The sequence below is a fragment of the Lutra lutra genome, chromosome 9, assembly GCF_902655055.1.
Source record: "Lutra lutra chromosome 9, mLutLut1.2, whole genome shotgun sequence".
Lineage (NCBI taxonomy): Eukaryota > Metazoa > Chordata > Mammalia > Carnivora > Mustelidae > Lutra > Lutra lutra.
In genome coordinates this window covers 49,522,841-49,534,993 of record NC_062286.1, presented here as the reverse complement: position 1 = coordinate 49,534,993, position 12,153 = coordinate 49,522,841, and the positions used below count along the sequence as shown (strand labels likewise).

The window sequence follows — 12,153 nt, the reverse complement described above, 5'->3', positions numbered from 1 at the left end:
CTGTGAAGCCATTTTTGGAAGAGATTTCCATTTAAATCAGGGGCTTTGAGTAAAGTAGATTGACTTCTGTAATGTGGGTAGGCCTCATCCCGTCAGTGGAAGGCCTAAGTGGAATAAAAGACGGATTTACCCCCAGGAAAGAGGGAATTCTGCAGCTAATGGCTTTTGGACTTGAGTGAAACATCTGCTTATTTCCTTAGTCTCTAGTCTAGGGGCACGCCTTGCCGATTTTGGACTTGTCAGCCTCCATGATCATGTAAGCCAGTCCTTTAAAATCTTTCAATAGATAGATGAAAGATAGTCTCTCTATATAGATTGATTTATATATGTGTATAAATATCCTATTGGTTCTATTTCTCTGGAAAGCCCATATTAATACATATACTAACCATGCAAATTCTACCATAGATAAAGTCAAGCAGATGAGTAACATTCTTGTATACATTTAAGAATGTTAGTAGTAACATTGTTTACAGTTGTTCCAAACTATAACTGCATAAATGTACAACAGTAGGACATATAGACAGATTGTGCTATGGGCATGCAATGGAATAATATACAGTGAATAAATGGAATGAATGAAATCACACACAAAAACATGAAAGAATCTCAACATAATATTTAATGGAAAGAAAGCAAGACACAGAAAACTAGATATAATAAACTCCATCTGTATAAATTTCAAAAACAGAAAACAAGTGAATTATAATTTTAAGGATGCACACTTAAGTGGTAATACTATAAAGTAAATAAAAAGGAAGCAATTTTACTAAAAAATTTGCTACGAGTAGGTTTTTTTGGAGGCTATGAAAAGAAACATATAGGAGACTTCTGAGTCCTGGCAATGTTGTATTTCTTGTCCTAGGTGGCAGTTACATGAGTCTTCACTTATAATTATTTAATTACTATTGATTTATGTTTAAGGTTCTTTTATGTATTTTTCCCCCAATGTAAACAAGTTTTTTTTAAAAGAAACCTACTTATGTTACTTTTCTGAAATACCCTCCAATTCTTTTTCAATCAAAGGGTATTTATCCCGACTGTCAAGAGTAGATTAGTTGTGCCCATCCTCCTCCCTGCTCCTGCTAATAGAGATGGTGTCTGGTCACTCTTATCACCTAAAAGGATTAAAAATCTCAAGGTGACCTCAAATTGCTGGGCCATATTCACTTCAGTTTCTTCCACTACAGCCTGAAGCAGAGCTTCTATGCCTTTAGGCTTTCCCTTCTGCTCCTTTGCTCTTTCTAATTAACACTGACAGTGAGGATCTTAAAAAGGCCTCGAGACTTTAATACAATCTGAGTGTCCACAATCGCAAGTCACTGTTTGGCCTCTGTTGTCACAGGTTCCAAATAGGCCTGCTTTGACCAGTCTCCCAATTACTGGCCTTTCTTCGCTGTTTTTTGTGATTATCACTTTTGGTATATCTCCATTTGGTAGGTGGTTTTGCCTGCATTTTGGTACAATGTTAAACGCCCATGAGTTGTCTTAATAGTCACAACAAAGGAGGCTCCATTAATCTTGAGGTTATGTATGACCTCTGGTATAGAAAACATTGACTTTCTATAATTTTTCTTTTTTTCCCCTTCCTCTGGGACCTGCTACTAAGATGCCATTTCAGTAGTGTATTGAAGACACAATTTTAAAATCTCCTTCTTCATGAACTAGACAATGCAGAGTCCCAAGCATGAATATTTGGTGTACTATTTGCTTCTTCCTCGAATCTCTACTGCTACTCCTTTTGCCTGTCACAGAGGCTCATCCCAAGAGATTCTGCCCAGAGAAATAGAGCTGGATAGGAGATTTGGATCAATCCAAACTTAATTGCTATCATGAGCTTTCACAGGAAAGACTCCACTAAAATATATATATGTATACTCCACTTAAATAAATAAATACACACACACACACGTGTAACAAATTGGTTTTATGCTGACTTACCCATAGTTTCTAGGACCTCTCTTCATTTGACACTTCTTATACCTAAAGGAATTCATGCAAATTTGTGAATTTCTCACTCTGTGCTGGCTATATTTAGCCATAAATATAAAACATAAAGTGTTTGGTCTAAAGCCATAAATAGTGTTTGTGCCCATGAGATTAACTAACTTCAACAAACTGTTCTCTTTCTCAGGTAGGATTGGCCTGTTAGGAATTGGCACATATTTTTAGGCATAACTCTCCCAGTAGTTGGGTAGTCATGATGCAGATACCCTCCTGACAGTTTTCTGGGTAATAATTATTATATTATACTGATGGACATTATTTTAGAATTCATCAATAACCTTGGGCTAGATCCTCCAAGATATAACCTCTGTTTACAAAGGCTATATTTAAATGCGGGGTTGCATTGACTACAATAAACCTAATAGCAGTGGTTCTTGGCCCCATCCGTTATTAAAAGAATCCATTATTAAAAGAACCACTGGCCCCTCCAAACACTCCTCCAGTTATTTCTAGAAATTTCCAGAGACTCTTTCATGGGGGCTTATTAACAAGAGCTGTCGGACTGCAGTTCAAGATGGCGACCACACAGGAAGACTCTGAACTCACCTCCTCCACAGTATACACCAAAGGATACCTATTAATAGACCAGTTCCTCCTAAAAAGAACGGATGGTTGAACAACCAAAGCCAGAATGGCAAGACAACAGCAAGAGAGAGGGAGACGTGGTAAGAAAGGGACGCTGGGAGAGGGAGCGGCCCTGGGGAGGGGCAGTGCTGAGGAGCCCTTCACAGAGCCGTGGGGCCTTGTGCGCTGGGGGGAAAAATGGTGCGGTTTTCAAGAGCAACTAATATGTAAAAGAGACAACGCTAGAACTCTGGGCAGAGCTCCGAGAAAGCTCTCCAGGTCAGAGGGGTCGGGGGACGCCACGGTTTGTGTTCCCAATCCTACCTTAAAGTCTGGAGCAGAGCACGGTGGACGCCATGACAGGCACGTCCGGTTATCCCAGGGAGCTTGCCGCCTCGTCGGCCCAGGGTCGGCCAGCGCATACCAGCCCCAGGCGCGCTGGTGCACAGGAAAAAAAAAAAAAAAAAAAAAAAAAAAAAAAAAAAAAAAAAAAAAAAGCCGTGGTCTAAAAGGGCTGAGGAATGGTGGGAATGCTCCTCACCCCCTCGAAGGTCCAGACCCAAATAGGTCTGGCTGTCACAAGGGGCGGGGTCCCACGCCACAAGTAGTGTGTCCTGATACCGTAACTGGCAGGTCAGCTCATCACAGAAAGCTCGTCACCTCAGCAGGCCCAGGGTCTGCGGGCCCACACCAGCGATAGCCTGGCTGGGTCACAGAAAAAAAAGCTGCAGTTTGAAAGGGCCGAGAACTGTGGGAACACTCCCCACTCTCTACCACCAAAAGCACAGACCAGAGTAGGGTCTCGATCCTAAGCGGCCAGTTCAGATGCCATAATTTGTAGGTCCTGCTGCCATTACTGGCAGGTCTGGAGGTCACAGGGAGCTTGTGACCTCAGTAAGCCCAGGGTCCTGAAGCCCACACCAGCCCCGTTTGTGCTGGGACACAGGGAGGAACAACAACAACAAAAAAGCCACAGTTTGAAAGTGCCAAGGAATTGCGGGACCTTTCTCTCCCCTTCCACCTTAAAAGCCTGAACATAATTTAAAAAATAATAATAATAATTGTATTTAAATAAAAAACTAACTAAAAAAATTTTTCAAAGTTTACAGAAGACAAGTAAAACACAAACAAACCTATAAGACCTAGACCAGAGCGGGTTGTGGCTCATGGTGAGCTTGTGATCTCAATGAGCTCAGTGTGCACAGGCCCATACCCCAGGCCCTGGGGTACTGAGGCACAGAAATCATGCCAGGGTTTTGTGGGAGTTTTTTGGTTTTGTTTTTTTGTTTTTAACTGTTTAAAATTTTTGTCTTCTTTAGTTTTTTTTTTTTTCTTTTTGGTTATGTTCTTTTTTTCTTTTCCTTTACTTAATTCGCTTTATTATTATTATTATTATTTTCTTTATTCTTTCTGTAAGATACCATTGTTTAAAAGAGTAACTAGCATATATACCTACAGTTCCAACCAATCAGCAAAAGTCACCAAGCACACACAGTCTGCATAGGGAACAGCATCACAAGACTACATCTTCACCTTCAGAAGTAGCCATTTCACCTAATCCATAGAAACAAACACAGAAAGTCAAGCAAAATGGGTAGACAGAGGATGATGCTCCAAAAGAAGAACAAGAAAAAAACCTCAAAAAGGACTAAATGAAGCAGAAATAAGCAGTACGCCTGATAAGTAATGATTTAAAGTAATGATTGTAAAGATGTTCACAGGATTGGAGAAAAGAATGGAAGAACCCAGTGAGACCTTCAATAAAGAGATAGAAAATATTAAAAAGAACCAATCAAAGTTGAAGAATACAATAATTGAAAGAAAGAAACATGCCAGAGGGAATCAACATTAGATTAGAGGATGCAGAAGAATGTATCAGTAATTTGGAAGATGGGGTAATGGAAAGCACCCAAGCTGAACAGCAAAGAGAAAAAATAATTTTTAAAAAAGAGGATGATGCATCTGGGTAGCTCAGCTGGTTAATCATCCAGCTTTTGATTTCAGCTCAGGTCATCTCAGGATTGTGAAATTGAGCCACACATTGTGCTCTGCACCAGGGTGGAGCCTGTGTAAGATTCTTTCTCTCTCCCTCTACCTCTGTACCTCCCTTTCCCTCCTTAAAAAAAATTTCTTTTAAATAAAATAAAGATGAGATAGGTTAGGAGATCTCTTAGACAACATCAAGCAAACATTCACATTACAGGGGTCTCAGAAGAAGAAGAGAGAGAAAATGGTAGAAAACTTATTTGAAGAAATAACTGAAAACTTCCCTAATATAGCTAGGAAAATAGACATCCAAATCCAAGAAACACAGAGTTCCAAACAAGATGAACCTAAGCAGGTACACACCATAGCACATAATAATTAAAATGTCAAAGTTTAAAGATAATGAGAATCTTAAAAGCAGCAAGAGAGAAACGAAAAGTTACCTTCAAAGGAAAACCCATAAGGTATCAGCCGATTTTTCAGCAGAAACTTTGCAAGCCAGAAGAGAGTGGTATGCTATTTCAGCATTTCAAAATGCTGAAAGGAAAAAAACCTGCAATCAAGAATACTCTACCTAGAAAGGTTATCATTCAGCTTTGAAGGAGAGATAGTCTCCAAGACCAAAAAGAAAGAAAGAAAGGTAGGTAAGTAAAATAGTTTATCACCACTAAACAAGCCTTATAAGAAATGCTAAAGGGGTGGGGCACCTGGGTGGCTCAGTGGGTTAAACCTCTGTCTTTGGCTCAGGTCATGATCTCAGGGTCCTGGGATCGAGCCCTGCATCAGGCTCTCTGCTCAGCAGGGAGTCTGCTGCCCCCCCCACCTGTCTGCCTCTCTGCCTGCTTGTGATCTCTCTCTCTTTCAAATAAATAAAATCTCTAAAAAAAAAAAAAAAAAAAAGAAATGCTAAAGGGACTTTAAGTTGAAAAGAAATGGCCATAATTAGACATAATAAAAATATGAATAAAAAGATATAAAATATAACAACATTACACAAAATGGGAAGAACAGAATAAAAAGAGGAAAAAGAAAGGAATTTTCTCTGTGTGTGTGTGTGTGTGTGTGTTTAAAGAATGTGTTTGAACTTAAATGATCATCAAATTAGTAGAATTGCTATTTACTTGGGATGTAACATATGAACTTCATGGTAACCACAAACCCCAAACCTATGTTAGATACACAAAAAATAAAGAAGAAGAAAGCCAAACAAAACACCAAAGATACTCATTAATCACAAAGAAAGAGGAAAAGAAGAAGAAAGTAACAAAGAAGAACTACAAAAACAGCCAGAAAACAAATTTAAAAAATGACAATAGGTAATATCACTCAATAATTACTTTAAATGTAACTGGTTCTAATCAAAAGACATAATGTGGAGGAATGGATAAAAAACAAGACCCTACAAGAGTCTCACCTCAGACCTAAAGAATCATACAGACTGAAAGTGAAGGAATGGAGAAACATTCACTATGCAAGTGAAAGCAAATATATATATATATATATATATATATATATATATATATATATAGAGAGAGAGAGAGAGAGAGAGAGAGAGAGAGAGTAGTAGTAATACTTATCTCAGCCAAAATAGACTTTAAAACAAAGACTTTGAAATAAGAGACAAAGAATAGCATTGCATAATGATAAAAGGATCATTCCACCAAAAGGATATAATAGTTGTAAATACACATCCAACAGTGGGGTACCTAGGTATATAAAAATATTAACAAACATAAAGAGAGAAATTGATGGTAATTCAATAATAGTAGGACACTTCACTTACACCAATGGATAGATCATCTAAACAGAAAATCAGTAAGAAAACAATGTCTTGCCACATGCAGAAGAATGAAACTGGAACATTTCCTTATACCATGCACAAAAATAGACTCAAAATGGATGAAAGACCTCAATGTGAGACAGGAATCCATCAAAATCCTAGAGGAAACACAGTCAGCAACCTTTGTGACCTTGGCCACAGCAACTTCTTGCCAGACATGTCTCCAAACACAAAGGAAACAAAGGCAAAAATGAACTATTAGGACTTATCAAGATAAAAAGCTTTTACACAGCAAAGGAAACAGTCGATAAAACCAAAAGACAACTGACTGAATGGGAGAAAATTTTGCAAATGTCTTATCAGATAAAGGGCTAGTATTCAAAATCTATAAAGAACTTGTCAAATTCAACACCCAAAGAACAAATAATCCAATCAAGAAGGGCAGAGGACATGAACAGACGTTTCTCTAAAGAAGACATCCAAATGGCCAAAAGACACATGAAAATATGCTCCACATCACTTGGCATCAGGGAATACAAATCAAAACCATGATGAGATACCACTTCACACCAGTCAGAATGGCTAAAATTAATAACACAAGAAACAACAGGTGTTGGCAAGGATTCAGGGAAAGGGGAACCCTCTTGCACTGTTGGTGGGAATGCAAGCTGTTGCAGCCACTCTGGAAATCAATATGGAGGTTCCTCAAAAAGTTGAAAATAGAGCCACCCTATGACCCAGCAATTACTTTACTAGGTATTTACCCCAAAGATACAAATGTAGTGATCCGAAGGGGCACATGCTCCCTGATGTTTATGGCAGCAATGTCTACATTAGTCAAACTATGGAAAGAGCCCAGATGTCCATCAACCAATGAATGGATAAAGATGTGATATATGTATATAATGAAATACTACTCAGCCATCAAAAAAATGAAATCTTGCCATTTGCAACAACATGAGTGGAACTAAAGGGTATTACGCTAAGCGAAATAAGTTGATAAGGGAAAGACAATTATCATATGATCTCACTGATATGTGGAATTTAAGAAACAAGGCAGAAGATCATAGGGGAAGAAAGGGAAAAATAAAATGACAAAATCAGAGGGGGAGACAAACCATAAGAGACTCTTAATCATAGGAAACAAACTGAGGGTTGCTGAGAAGGAGAGGTAAAGGGGTAGGTAACTGGGTGATGGACATTAAGGAGGGCATGTGATGTAATGAGCACTGGATATTATATAAGACTGATGAATCACCAAACTCTACCTCTGAAACTAATAATACATTTTATTTTAATTAATTGGGTTTAAATTTAAAAAAAAGGAAAATAAGTCACTAATAGATTATTTTCGGCCAACACCACTTCAAAGTATTTTATTTCATCAAATCAACTTAGGTGACACTAGTGGACTGAAAGAGAAGAAATACCACTGGTTGGAGGGAGGGGATAGGAAGGGAGATTGTTTTGAATCAGAATATAAATATATTTATGGCTATATTTGTAATTAAATATGATTTGTGTGGATCTTGCATAAATACATTTACAAATCTCATATTAAAAAAAAGTGATGATTTTCAAACTCACATCACATGCCCCTTATGTGATGCATTAAGGACAAATTATCATATATGTAGTGTTCCTTCCAAAAACGCAAAAATTCATGAATTTAATCATGAAAAAATATCAGACAAGCCCAAACTGAGGATATTCTAGTAAAGAAATGTCATGTAATCCTAAAATGTTCATATCATAAAACAAAAGAAGGACTGAGGAACTGTTACAGATCAGGAGCCCTAAAACACATGACAATGAAATAAAATGTGTGATTTTGGATCAGATACTGAAGCAGAAAATGTTGCTATAAAGGGCATTACTGGGATACATGGTGCAATTGGGATATTGACTGTGCATTAGGTGATAATATTTTATCAATCTTAAATTTCACAAATACAGTAACTGCATTGTGGTTCTGTGAGGATAATATGCTGCTTAAGAAATACATAGTGAATATTAAGGAGAAATAGGGAGTGATACAGGCAACTTGCTCTCAGGTGGTTCAGAAAAAATATGTATGCATATATATTCAATTAAAGCAAGAATAAGGCAATTGTGGTAAAATGTTAATAATGGTGGAATCTAGAAAAAGGGTCCATGGGGCTCTTGGTACTGTTCTTGCAATTTTTCTTTCAAGTTTGAAATTATGTTTTTAAAAAGTTAAACTATTGCTTTGCATAAAAAATATATTATTTTATTGTCTTGTGCACTTACTGCTGTGTTTTAATATGGCAAAGCTTTCTTAGGTATTATATTAGAAGTGTGTTCTTTTGAGTTTTACTTTTTAGTTCCAAGAAACTTCTCTCTGTATGTACTCTCCAATTGCAGGGAAACCTTTATTTATAAAAGTGAAGCTAAGAAAAAAATAAAAGAAAAAAAATGAAGCTAAGAATGTATGATAAGTAAGGAACAGTAAAAACAGTGATGTGATCAGGCATCTGGAACTCAGAGCATCCATTGTACAATTCATGATTCAAGAGCATTTCCAGAACTCAGTATCTACTTCCTCTTAGTAGATTGTGGCCTTGATCTCTTGCCTGAAAATGATGCTATTGCGATTTTTGGACTTAGGTTTTTTTTTTTTTTTTTAAGATTTTATTTATTTATTTGACAGAGAGAGAGAGATCACACATAGGCAGAGAGGCAGGCAGAGAGGGGGGGGGAGCAGGCTCCCTGCTGAGTGGAGAGCCCGATGTGGGGCTCGATCCCCAGACCCTGAGACCAGACCTGGGCCGAAGGCAGGGGTTAACCCACTGAGCCATCCAGGTGCCCCTTGTTTTTGTTTTTTTTTTTTAACCTTTGATTCCCTCTGCTACCTCTGTTTTTCTTGTGTGCCTTGCATTCAAAATATCTCAAAGGAAGATATGATTGGGTTACTTAGTCACCATCTAATATTGAACATTGCATATTGAATATTGCATATTGAACATTGAATATTGAATATTGAATATTGCAGTTGGGTGGGGTTCTTTCATCAATCCATCTCATAAGCAGTTGTACTCCCTTAGGTAAAGCTTAGGATCCCGATTTGACATACAACAGAACCAACCAAACTGAAGATTCTTAGCAAGGCTAAGCAACTCAGATTGTATTCTGTGTTATAGCAATGTTCTTGGTCCAACGGGCAGTGGTCAATGTATCATGTTTGTAGAACACAAAGAAAATAAACCTATGGAAAAAGAAAATAAGAACAAAGAAAACACTGTCTTTGAATGACATATTGGACCAGATGGACATTACAGACATATACAGAAAATTCCATCCAAAAACAACAGAATAAACATTCTTTTCAAGTGAACATGGAATATTCTCCAGTATAGATCAGATATTAGGCCATAAAATAAACCTCAATAAATTTAAGAAAATTGAAATCTTACCATATATCTTTGCAGAACACAACAGTATGTAGCTAGAAATAAATCACAAAAAGAAAATTGGGAAAAAACCACAAACATGTGGAGACTAAACAACATAATACTAAACAACAAATGGATTGATAAGGCAATCAAAGATGAAATTTAAAAATACACGGAGACAAATGGAAATGAAAATACGATAGTCCAAAATCTCTGGGATACAGTAAAAGCAGCTCTAAGTGGGAAATATATAAAAACACAGGCCTACTCCAAGAAACAGGAAAAAAAATCAAACAATCTAACCTGATATCTAAAGGAACAGTGAAATAAAGAACCAAGCCCAGGGTGAAGAAATGAAATAATAAAGATCAGAGTAAAAATAAGTGATACAGAGACAAAAAAAAAAAAAAATGAAAATCAATGAAACCAAGAGCCAGTTCTTTGAAATGATCAACAAAATTGACAAACCTTTAGCCAGACTCACCAACAAAAAGAGAAAGGACCTAAATAAATAAATCAGAAATGAGAGAGAAGTAACAACTGACACCACAGAAATACAAAGAATTATAAGAGAATATTATGAAAAATTATATGCCAACAAACTGGACAACCTAGAAGAAATGAATAAATTTCGAGGAACATACAGTCATCCAAAACTGAACCAGGAAGGAATAGAAAATTTTAACAGACTGATTACAAGTAACAAAATTGAATTGGTAATTTAAAATCTATGAAAAAAAAAGTCTAGGACCAGATGGGTTAACAACTGAACTCTGCCAGACATTTAAAGAAGAGTTAATACCTATTCTTCTCAAGCTGTTCCCAAAAAATAGAAGGAAAGCTTCCAAATACATTCTATGAGGCCTGCATTACCTTATTATCAAAACCAGACAAAAATACCACACACAGACACACAACACACACAGACAGACACACACACACAGACACACACACACTAATAGAAGGCAATATTCCTGATGAACTTCAATGCAAAAATCCTTAATAAGATATTAACAAACCTAATCCAACAATACTTAAAAAGATTATTCACCACAATCAGGTGAGATTTATTCCTAGATTGCAAGGATGGTTCAATTTTTGCAAATCAATTAGTGACAAAACACATCAAACCACATCAACAAAATGAAGGACAAAAATCTTATGATCATCTCAATTGATTCAGAAAAAGCATTTGACAAATGACAATCCATTCATGATTAAAAACTCTGAACAAAGTTGGTTTAGGGGGAACAAAGCTCAACATGATAAAGGCCATATATGTTTTTTAAAAAGATTTTATTTATTTAATTGTCAGAGATCACAAGTAGGCAGAGAGGCAGGCAGAGAGAGATGAGGAACCCGCCGAGCAGAGAGCCCGAAGCGGGGCTTGATCCCAGGACCCTGGGACCATGACCCGAGCTGAAGGCAGAGGTTTTAACCCACTGAGCCACCCAAGCACCCCGATAAAGGCCATATTTGAAAAACTCACAGCTAACACCTATTCAATGGGGAAAAACTGAGTATACTCCCTAAGGTCAAGAATAAGACAAAAGATGTCCACTCACCACTTTTATTCAACATAGTACTGGAAGTCTAGTCATAGCAATTAGATAACAAAAAGAAATAAAAGCCATCCAAATTGGTAAAGAAGTAGAACTTTCACTATTTGCAGATTACATGATACTATATATAGACAACCTTAAAGACTCCACCAAAAAACGACTAGAACTGATAAATGAATTTAGTAATGTCACAGGATATAAAATCAATATACAGGAAACCATTACATTTCTATACACTAAAAATGGGGTAGCAGAAGGAGAAATTAAGAAAATAATCCCATTCACAATTGTATCAAAAAGAATAAATACCGAGGAATAAACCTAACCAAAGGAATAAACCTAACCAAAGAGGTGATAGACCTGTACTCTGAAAATTATAAAACACTAATGAAAGCAATTGAAGATGATAAAAATAAATGGAAAAATATTCCATGCTCATGGGTTGGAAGAACAAATATTGTTAAAATGTCCATATCACCCAAGGCAATTTACAGATTGAATGCAACCCCTTTCAAAATACCAACATTTTTCACAAAGCTAGAGCAAATAATACTAAAATTTGTATGGAGCCAAAGAAGATTGAAATAACCAAGCAATGTTTAAAAAAGAAGAACAAAGCTGGAGGTATCACAATTCAGATTTCAAGCTATACTACAAAGCTGTAATAATCAAAACAATGTGGAACTGGCACAAAAATAGATGCATAGATTGATAGAACAGAATAGACACCCCAGAAATAAACCCATGCTTATACGGTCAATTAAACTATGACAAAGGAGGCAGGAATATACAATGGGGAGAAGATAGTGTTTTCAATAAATGATGCTGGGAAAACTGACAG

General features: G+C 36.8%; 1 protein-coding gene across 1 annotated transcript in view; it reads right to left on the bottom strand.

The window, feature by feature from the left end:
* TACR1 (tachykinin receptor 1) overlaps positions 1–3,045 on the bottom strand; it is a 178,035-nt gene extending 174,990 nt beyond the window's left edge. The window contains exon 1 of the mRNA XM_047745463.1: positions 2,896–3,045. The gene's annotated coding sequence lies outside the window, so the exon portion shown is untranslated. The remainder of the gene's footprint in view (positions 1–2,895) is intronic.
* Positions 3,046–12,153: the final 9,108 nt, after the last annotated feature.